This window comes from Octodon degus, unplaced genomic scaffold, assembly GCF_000260255.1.
Source record: "Octodon degus isolate 3935 unplaced genomic scaffold, OctDeg1.0 scaffold00070, whole genome shotgun sequence".
Lineage (NCBI taxonomy): Eukaryota > Metazoa > Chordata > Mammalia > Rodentia > Octodontidae > Octodon > Octodon degus.
The window spans coordinates 5,384,500-5,393,621 of NW_004524646.1; the positions used below are offsets into that span (position 1 = coordinate 5,384,500).

The 9,122-nt window shown below is 40.2% G+C and overlaps 2 pseudogenes; both read left to right on the forward strand.

Annotated features, from left to right (window-relative positions):
• Window positions 1–845: 845 nt before the first annotated feature.
• Window positions 846–3,197, forward strand: LOC101564609 (annotated as a pseudogene).
• A 967-nt stretch (window positions 3,198–4,164) lies between these two features.
• Window positions 4,165–9,122, forward strand: part of LOC101564991 — a 10,271-nt pseudogene continuing 5,313 nt past the window's right edge.

Here is a 9,122-nt window from a genome sequence, read left to right on the forward strand (position 1 = left end):
TCCTCCCCACGGGTCAGGCTGCCCATGCCTCAGCCTCGCACTACCCGGCAACCAATCTGACACACACCCCACCCCACCCCCGCGTCAGGTGGGGGGGTACTCACGGCGGGCGACAAGTTCCGCGGACGCCGGGGCTCCGAGTGGGCCAGGCGGCGGCTGGGTTGCAGGCTCAGCTGGACAACACGACGGCAGAGCACTGACAGGTGCGGCATGGCGTCAGGTGAGAACAAGAGTCGCGCCACAAGGCAGACAGCACAGGAAAAGCTGGACGAGGCCTTCAGGGGAGGAAGGAGGAGCGCTAGGAATGCTGGGAGGCTGATTTGCGCATGCGCGCTGGTGGGGCGCTCGGGAAGCGGCGCACGCACGCACAGACGCTGCCATGTGCCCCTGCGCACATGCTGCCCTTGGCCACTTGCGCAGCCTGGCAGCCTCACACTGGTTACTCTCATCAGCCTTTTGTCTTGCCCTTCACTCGTGCTCCCCACACATAATTCTCCTGCTCCCCTCACCTGCCCTGCCGCCTACGTAGATCTTGACAGGCCCAGCTTCTTACCCTCTCCTAAATGCCACGTGAACCTTGCTTAACCCCATCGGTGTCGCGTTCAGAATATCTTGATTATATGCCAGATGGGTAGGGGTCTCTTCCTATACTGCTGAATAGACCACTTGTTGTCTTCGGCAAAGTCAGGTATATTACGCTCTGTGCTCTAATGTGAATTAAACTTTCCATAAATTATCTGTAGGCTAGGGTTGGCAAGATAGCTCAGCGGACGCTTCTTAGGCAAGCGCAGGAACCGGGCTTCAAGCTCCAGCACCACATGCAGCTCCTGCCCCGCCCAGGCGCCATGAGCCGGTCACCAACACCAGTTGTGGTGAGCGCACACCTGAACCCCAGCGCAGGGGAGGCTGAAAACAGGAGGATCGCTACGAGTGCAAGCTGTGCAGTGAGACCCCGTACCAAATACATTTTAAAAACAATTATCTCTATGTTATTTACTTTGTTTTTCCATGTTTTCTTTTGAAAGTACTGGGACTTGGACCTAGGGCCTTTTACACTGGGCTACAGCCCCAGCTTTTTAATTTTTATGTTTTATTTTTATGTTAACACAGGTTCTAAATTGCCCAGACTCAATCTTGAGGTCCTCCTGCCTCATCCTCCCAGAATACTGTGATTACCAGTCATGTACCACCATGGTTTTTGTTGCTCCTCTTCCCATGCTGGCAAACTATACCCTCAGCATACTAGACATTCCATCTCTGTTGCTTAATTCTGAACTTTGAAAACTAAGAATAAGTATATGTAGTTTGATGACGACATAATTATTCATGGCAGGGTCATGCATAACAGACTCAGAAAATGGTGAAATTACCTGTTACTAATTCTTATCTGTTGAAGGAAAATGAAATATACCTTAATTTTAAAATTTAACATGTATGCAGGATGGCTTATATAATTGTACTTCTTATTTCTGCTGGACCAGGGAGATGGCTCGGTACAATAAGCGCTTCCCTGGCAAGTGCAAGGGCTCGAGTTCAATCCCCAGTTCCAAAAAAAGAAAAAAAAAAAAGATGGGTGATCTGATTTCTGCTGGTCTGTTGAAAGGAGCAGTTAATACTTAATTTTTTTCCTTTTCTTTTTAATTTCCTCTAACTTTTTTCTCCCTTTTTTCTTTTAACCAATTTTGCAGACTTATTTTTTTAAATGACTTTAGTATAGGATCTACAGGGTCTCACTACGTAGCTCAGACTCCTAGTGATCCTCCTGTTTTCAGCCTCCCAAATGCTGGGATTATAGGCGCATGCCACCAAGCCCAGCCTCAGTAACTGGCTCAGTGCGTCCTGGGGACGCTTTAGTCCACTGAGCTATCTGGCTGGCCTCCAATTTTGCACGCTTATATCTGGAAATCTAAACAACTAATTTGAAGAGAGCACTATGTAGTCAAACAGCCATTGTTGAATTCCTACTGTTTAATGAAAATTCTGTATTGTTTCTATTTTTTTTACTACTTTGTATTATCTTTAAAAAAATAGAATAAAATTTTACATTATAATAAACCTCTACAAAATAATCCAGTTTCTTCATACTATTCCAAGAACAAATAAATGTTCTGGGATTTTTATTGTCTTATTCCTGTATCTGGTATCTTCATATTTCTTAGACTCCTACTTCACTTTGCCATAGCACATCCTTAAGCTATGCTTTTTGGAAAGATCTAAGAGATAAATTTTCTCATTCCTTGGAAATAAATACAAAACTTTACTCATTTAAGTGCTGATTTGGTTGGTTACATAATTCTAGGCTCAAAATAATTGTCCCCTGAGAATATTTTAAAGACTTTTTTATTTTTGGCTCACTCACTGGAAGCTGTCAAAATGGCGCAGGGGTGGGGAGCCTGGGCGGGCCTGGCGGTCCACAGTGTGGACAGGGTGGCCCGGTGTGGTGGGGCAGGTGTCCCAATGGGCAGAAGATCCCTTGCACCTTGTCCAGAACATCAACACTACAGTAGCCATAGCTGGAATAATGTATTTCTAAGAAGTGTTCAACTTACATGACAAGTTACAGGATCTTCAGCCATTCTAGCAGAATTTATAAGAATAAATGTTAAATTATGTGACCATTACACCAAATAACTGGGAATGGCTTAGCAATTGAACATATTCCCATTACTTTGCCCATTATATCTTCATGGAGAAAGAACCATGTGTTGTTTTGCTGGTTAAGCTGGCTGGAGTAGAACTCACTGAAAGTGGGAAGGTATGGCTACAAAAGGAGCTCAAAACTGCCCAACTATTACAGTTTCAAATTCTCAGGAAGGAGAATTCATTATTCTTTTGCTACCTTTCAGTGAATAGGGTGGATATTTTAGCGTGGATCTGAATGAAGAAATTTTGCTAAGAGGCCTGAATAAAACTTCTTGTTAAAGTGATGAATTATGATTCCAAAACTTACTGGACAATTCACAGAAAATTAATTAAAGCTGAATTAGCAGCCATAAACAAAGGAAAGAAATATGGAAAGAAGAATCTGAAAAAGAAAGTTATTTGGAAAAATTCAAAGAAATATGGAAAACAAAGTTATTTAAAAGCAACTGGATCAGATTTCTACTTGAAACAGTAAGTTACAGCAAATTTAGAAGAACTTATGAAACATGGAAAGACAGCAAATACTGAAATTCCGAGAGCTTGTGAATCAATAACATTTGCATGGGAAAGGGTGATACATTCAAGATATACAGAGGTGACTCTTCCAAAGAGTAAAATACGTAAACATGGACACTTTTCACTGAGTCCACATGGAAATTTCAACAACTGATCAAAATTGAATTTTAATAGTATTTCAGTGTTTAAAAGATTATGATTATCATCATATCAGAATTAATTTAAACAAATATTAATGCAACATGCTTTTAGGAACAAGAAAATACTATTAAAAGAATTCACAGAACTGGGCTCGATGGCACAAGTCTGTAACACAAGCACTCTGGGAGGCAAGGCAGAAACAGCAAAGTTAGAGCTCAGCCTGGGCAACTTAGATAGAGACTTAGTGAAACTGTCCCAAAATAAAAAAATAAAAATAAAATCCAGAAAGGGCTAGGAACACAGCTTGGTGTGAAGGCCTGGGTTCAGTCCTAAATGCTGCCTCACCCCCACCTCTGTACCAGGCTGTTTATTTACCATTTTGGGGAGAGAAAATCCAAGTGTTTTGGCATTGTGTTTGCTATTTTAAGCAGCTGTATTTAATTTTTGTTCAAAGACAATATTTGCTCACTTTTCCAATTTTATCAACTTTCACAATGCATATAAAGGAATTATTTAAAGGAAAAGTAAGGAACCAACAGCAGAAAAATAACATAACAAATATAAGCATCTATATCTATATAGAAAGAATGGATCAAGAAACAAGATCCAGGGCCAGGGATATAGTTCAGCAGCATAAGTGCCTGCCTGGCAAGCACAAGGTCCCAAGTTCAATCCCCGGTACAAAAAAAAAAAAAGGAAGGAAGGAGATCCAATAATATGCCATATACAAGAAACACATTCAACTCAAAAAGAAATTCAAAGACTAAAGTCAAAGGATGGAAAATAATACTCCATGCAACAGAATCCCAGAAAAAAGCATGGATAGCTATTCTGTTTGCAGACAGTATGAACTTCAAGCCAAGAATGATGAAAAGAGTTGAAGGTAACTATACACTTGTTAGGGAAAAACTTCAAGAGGAGACAACCAGACAAAAAATCAGTAAAGAAATATCAGAACTGATATTGTAGAGTTTTCCACCCAACAACATGAAAATGCCCATTCTCAGCTGCATGTGGGATGTTCTCTAAAATAGACCATACACTAGGCCATAAAATGGACTCCTAAAATGTTCCTAATTGGAGAAAATTATTATTATTATTATTTTTATATTTAGGAGAAGGTCTATGGAGTCTCACTACGTAGATCGGACTCGTAGTGATTCTCCTGTTTTCAGCCTCCCAAGCACTGGGATTACAGGTGTGTATCACCATGCCCAGTCTCAATCACTGTCTCAGCATGCCCCAGGGGCAGGGCTGGAATGACTTGCTGGAGATCGAACCCCAGTTGCTACACTCTGCCTAAGCAGGCTATTAGTCCACTAAGCAATCTGGCTGGCCCAGGGGAAAATTATAAAGGTAAAAGCAGAAATTAATGCAATTGAGACTAAAAACATAACACAAAGAATTAATGAACTGAAGAGTTAGTTCTTTGAAAGAATAAATAAAATTGATAAGCCCTTAGCCAATCTTATTTTATAAGGGAAAGAAAAGACTCAGATTCATGCAATGAGGAATATAAAGGGTGAAATCATTATGGATCCTATGGAAATTCAGAAGATCATCCACATCTACTATGAAAAGTGTCAATACCTACTTTTACTCCCATCGGATGGAAAACAGAAGAAATGGACAGATTCCTAGATACATATGAATTACCAAAGCTGAATCAAGAAGATACAAAAATTCTGAATAACCCAATATCAGTCAATGAAATTAAACATGTAAGTAAAAACTTAAAGAAAAGCCCAGGTCCTCATGGATTCACAGCTGAGTTATATAAGAAATTTAGAGAACACTTATTACCAACACTCCTCAAACTCTTCAATGAAATTGGACAGGAAGCCATATTCCCTGACTCACTCCAGGAGGCAAGTATTACCCTAATGCCAAAACCAGAGAAAGACTAAACCAAAAAAGAGAAGCACAGGCCAATCCCCATAATGAATATAGATACAAAAGTCCTCAATAAAAATACTAGCAAACAGAATGCAGCAAGTCATCAAGAAGATTATACACCATGACCAAGTAGGATTCATCTCAGGAATGGAGGGATAGTTCAACATACACAAATTAATAAAAGTAATGTACCATGTCAACAGAGCCAAAGAAAAAAATCACATGATCATCCCAATAGATGCACAAAAGCTTTTGACAAAGTTCAATGCTCATTCATGATTTAAAAAAAAAAAACCTTCATAAAATCAGAATAGATGGTCTTTATCTCAATATGATAAAACCATCTGTGACAAACCAACAGCCAACATCATATAAATGGACAAAAACTGAAAGCTTTCACTCTGAAATCAGGAACAAGACAAGGATGTCCATGACAACCACTTATATTCAATATAGTTCTGGAAATACTAGCCAAAGCAATTAGACGAGAGAGAAATGAAGGAAATAAGGTTAGAAAAGGTAGAAGTGAAATTATCATTATTTGCAGATGACATGATGCTCTACATAGAAGACCCCCAAAACTCTACCAAAAGACTTCTAGAAATTAGAGAAATCACACCCTTAGGGAAATAGCTTCCCCCCCCCAAAAAAAAAGAAAAAGAAAAAAGAAATACTTAGGAATCATTCTAACAAAGGAAATAAAGGGTCTAATTTCTCTTTCAGTGAGTTTATTTGTGTAGAAGAATGCTATAGATTTTTGAGTGTTTACTCCAGCTGTGCTGGAGTGTGTGTACTCCAGCATGGTAATTGCTATAGATTGAATGTTGATGTCTTCCAATTTTATTTATTTATTTATTTATTGTACTGGGGATCAAACTCAGGAAGACTGAACTTGGTCTTCTCGTGTGTCCTTACCAAACAAGGCAGCTCTTTGGAGGTTTGTTCTGTGTTTTATTGTTGTGTTATATTTTTGTGACACTAAAGATTGAGCCAAGGGCCTCACATTTGCTAGGCACATACTGTGTCACTGCACCATGCCCCCAGCACTGCTTTATAAGGGCACTAATCTCATTTCTGAAGATTATATCTTTATTGTGTAATCTTCTTCCTAAGGTCTCACCTCCAAAAAATATCACACTAAGGGCTTTCTTTCTTTTCTTTTTCTTTGTTTCTTTTTTTTTTTTTTTTTTTTTTGAGACAGGGTTTCCTCATATAGTACAGGCTGGCCTTCAGCTTATATTGACCAAAATGGCCTTCAAGTTGTGGCAATCCTCTTGCCTCAACCTGCCAAGGGCTGGGATTTACAGGTATGTACCACCACACCCACCTGGATTAAGATTTCAACATAAAAATTTTGGACTCAAAAAAAAAAAAATGGAATTTTGGACTCAGTAGCATAAGCACCTGCCTGGCAAGCACAGTGTCCTGAGTTCAAGCCCCGGTACCAAAAAAAAAAGAATTTTGGAGAACATCAACATTCAATCTATAGCAATTACCATGCTTACCACAATGAAAATACTGGTTACGTATTTCATGTTTATTGGATGAGTTTGTCAAGTAGCAGGCAGAAAGGCATCCTTCTTCACCCTTGGTGCCAGAGTAAGATTCTACTCTTAGCCTCCCAGCTGCTGTTCTGCCATCGCAGGAAACCACTCATTTTCTTTAGAATTTCTCTAGCTTCAACTTAGTATAAACTCTACCAAAATATTCCAAAGATTGGAGGAAGAGAGAAAGAATAGCTGAACCACATATCTGTTCCACTGACTGTTTGTCCATCAGTTACCTTGAACTTGTGCCTTTCTCCCATTCCAAGTCTTGGTAACTGCCTTGTTAAGTGGTCCAGGAAGGAGAAGCTCTGTTGTGAAAAGCATTTCTCTGGTCCATTGCATCTTCTATATGCTCAAAGCTATCAATTTTTCTCCTCTGATTTACCTTTCAATAAAAATTCACCTGCCATCATTCTTAGGGATATTCACCAATATCTTTGATTTGCTGATATAACCCAGAATTTCCACTCCTGATTTCATTCATGTACTTATTTCCTCTTGTGCTTTATTAAGATTGTAATGAGTTTTCAGGGAGAGGTATTGGTAAATACTTGAACCTCTTCTTCATCCTTGAAGTGGATGCCTACTTGAATCACTGAAGTTTACTAAAGCCTTTAAGTAGGGGCAATGAGAGCTGGTTTGCATTTTTCAAAGATCGCCTTAGGTATTTTATAGAAAACAGAAGTATGGGTTAAGAGTTTAGATTATTCAGAATTCTCAGAAACAAAATCAATGGGATATGTGTATGGAAAATGAGATGAATAATGAACAACCACGGAAGCTAAGATGTCCCACAATCTGCAATTACAAGATGGTGACCCAGGAAAGCTGGTATAATTCAAAGACAAAAGAATCAAGGATCTGGTGATGTAAATTCCAGTCTGAGAAGATGAGAAGTTTCAGTTCAAGAAGTACAAATGTAGTGAAAGTGGTCATATATCCAAAATTATTATACAAATATATTGCCATCCTGATCAAAATTCCGATAGCATATGTTACAAAATTAGAGAAACTAATCCTAAAATTCATTTGGAACCAGAAGAGAACTAAAAAAGCAAAAGTGATTCTAGGCAACAAAAGCAAGGCAGGGAGAATTACAATCCCTTGCTTGAAATTATACTACAAAGCTACTGTGATAAAAAATAGCATAGGGGCCAGGGATGTAGCTCAGTGGCACAGCACCTGCCGGGCAAATGTGAGGTCATGTGTTTAATTCCCAGTCCTGGAAAGAAAAAATTAAAAAAAAAAAAAAACAGACTCAAGGATCAGGGAGCACATTAGAAGATGCACAAACAACTCCAAATATACTCATCCACCTCATCTTTGATAAAAGAACCAAACACCTTCACTAAAAGAAACCCTTTTTAATAAATGGTGTTAGAAAAGTCACCACTGTGTGGTTTTCCACACATCAAAGATTAAAACCAGATGGGGCCAGGGAGATGGCTCAGTAGAATGAGTGCTTGCCTGGCAAGTGCAAGGGCTTGAGTTCAATCCCCAGTTCTGCAAAAAAATAAAATAAAATAAATAAAACTAGACCCATTGCTTGCAAACTGACAGAACATTCTGACTTGAATGGAAATAGGAAAGAAGGATGGCACCCAAGAGAGAGGAGGAAGAAGAATCTGGCCCTCAGGCCAGCTCTGTTAGCTGGCAGCTCTGTGTCCTGGATGTTCAGCTCTGGGTGTTGTAGGAAGACCCAGAAGGATGTGGTCACTGCCTTCATTGAGCAGCAGAGTGAAGAAATAGAATTCTTTTCTGTCCCCAGAAAAGTTCCAGACATAGTGTTATATACCTATAATTTCAGCACTAAGCAGGCTGAGGCAGTAAGATTACCAGTTTAAGCCGAGCCTGAGCAACTTGGAAAGAACGAGACTGTAAGTAAATAAGGATTGCAGATGGGGATGTAGCTCAGTGAGATCTATCTCAGACAGACATACAAATAATTAGAAAAATAATTTAATTGAAATTGGGAAGGTGTTCTAGTCATAAACATCCATAATTTTATATCAACTTTAGATATGGAATGAAGCAAAACTGATCATGTTTAAGACTTACAGTTGATGCACTTACACATTCCTATGCAAGAAGTTTATGTATGTATGAAGTGGAAAGGGAAGAAAGCGAGACCCAGTCCTAGCCCAGGTCCGGTGAGTGTGTGGAGAGCTTCCTGCTACCCAGCGCCGGAGGGACCAGTCCCAGCCCAGGCGCAGCATGGGCCGGACCCTCTCCGACCCCCTTGGGCCGCCCCCCACCACTCCGCCGTACCTCCCCCACCCCTCCCGCCCAGTAGGAATTTCCGCCGACTTCCGGGAACCCCCAGACCCAGTCCTAGCCCAGGTCCGGTGAGTGTGTGGAGAGCTTCCTGCTACCCTGCGC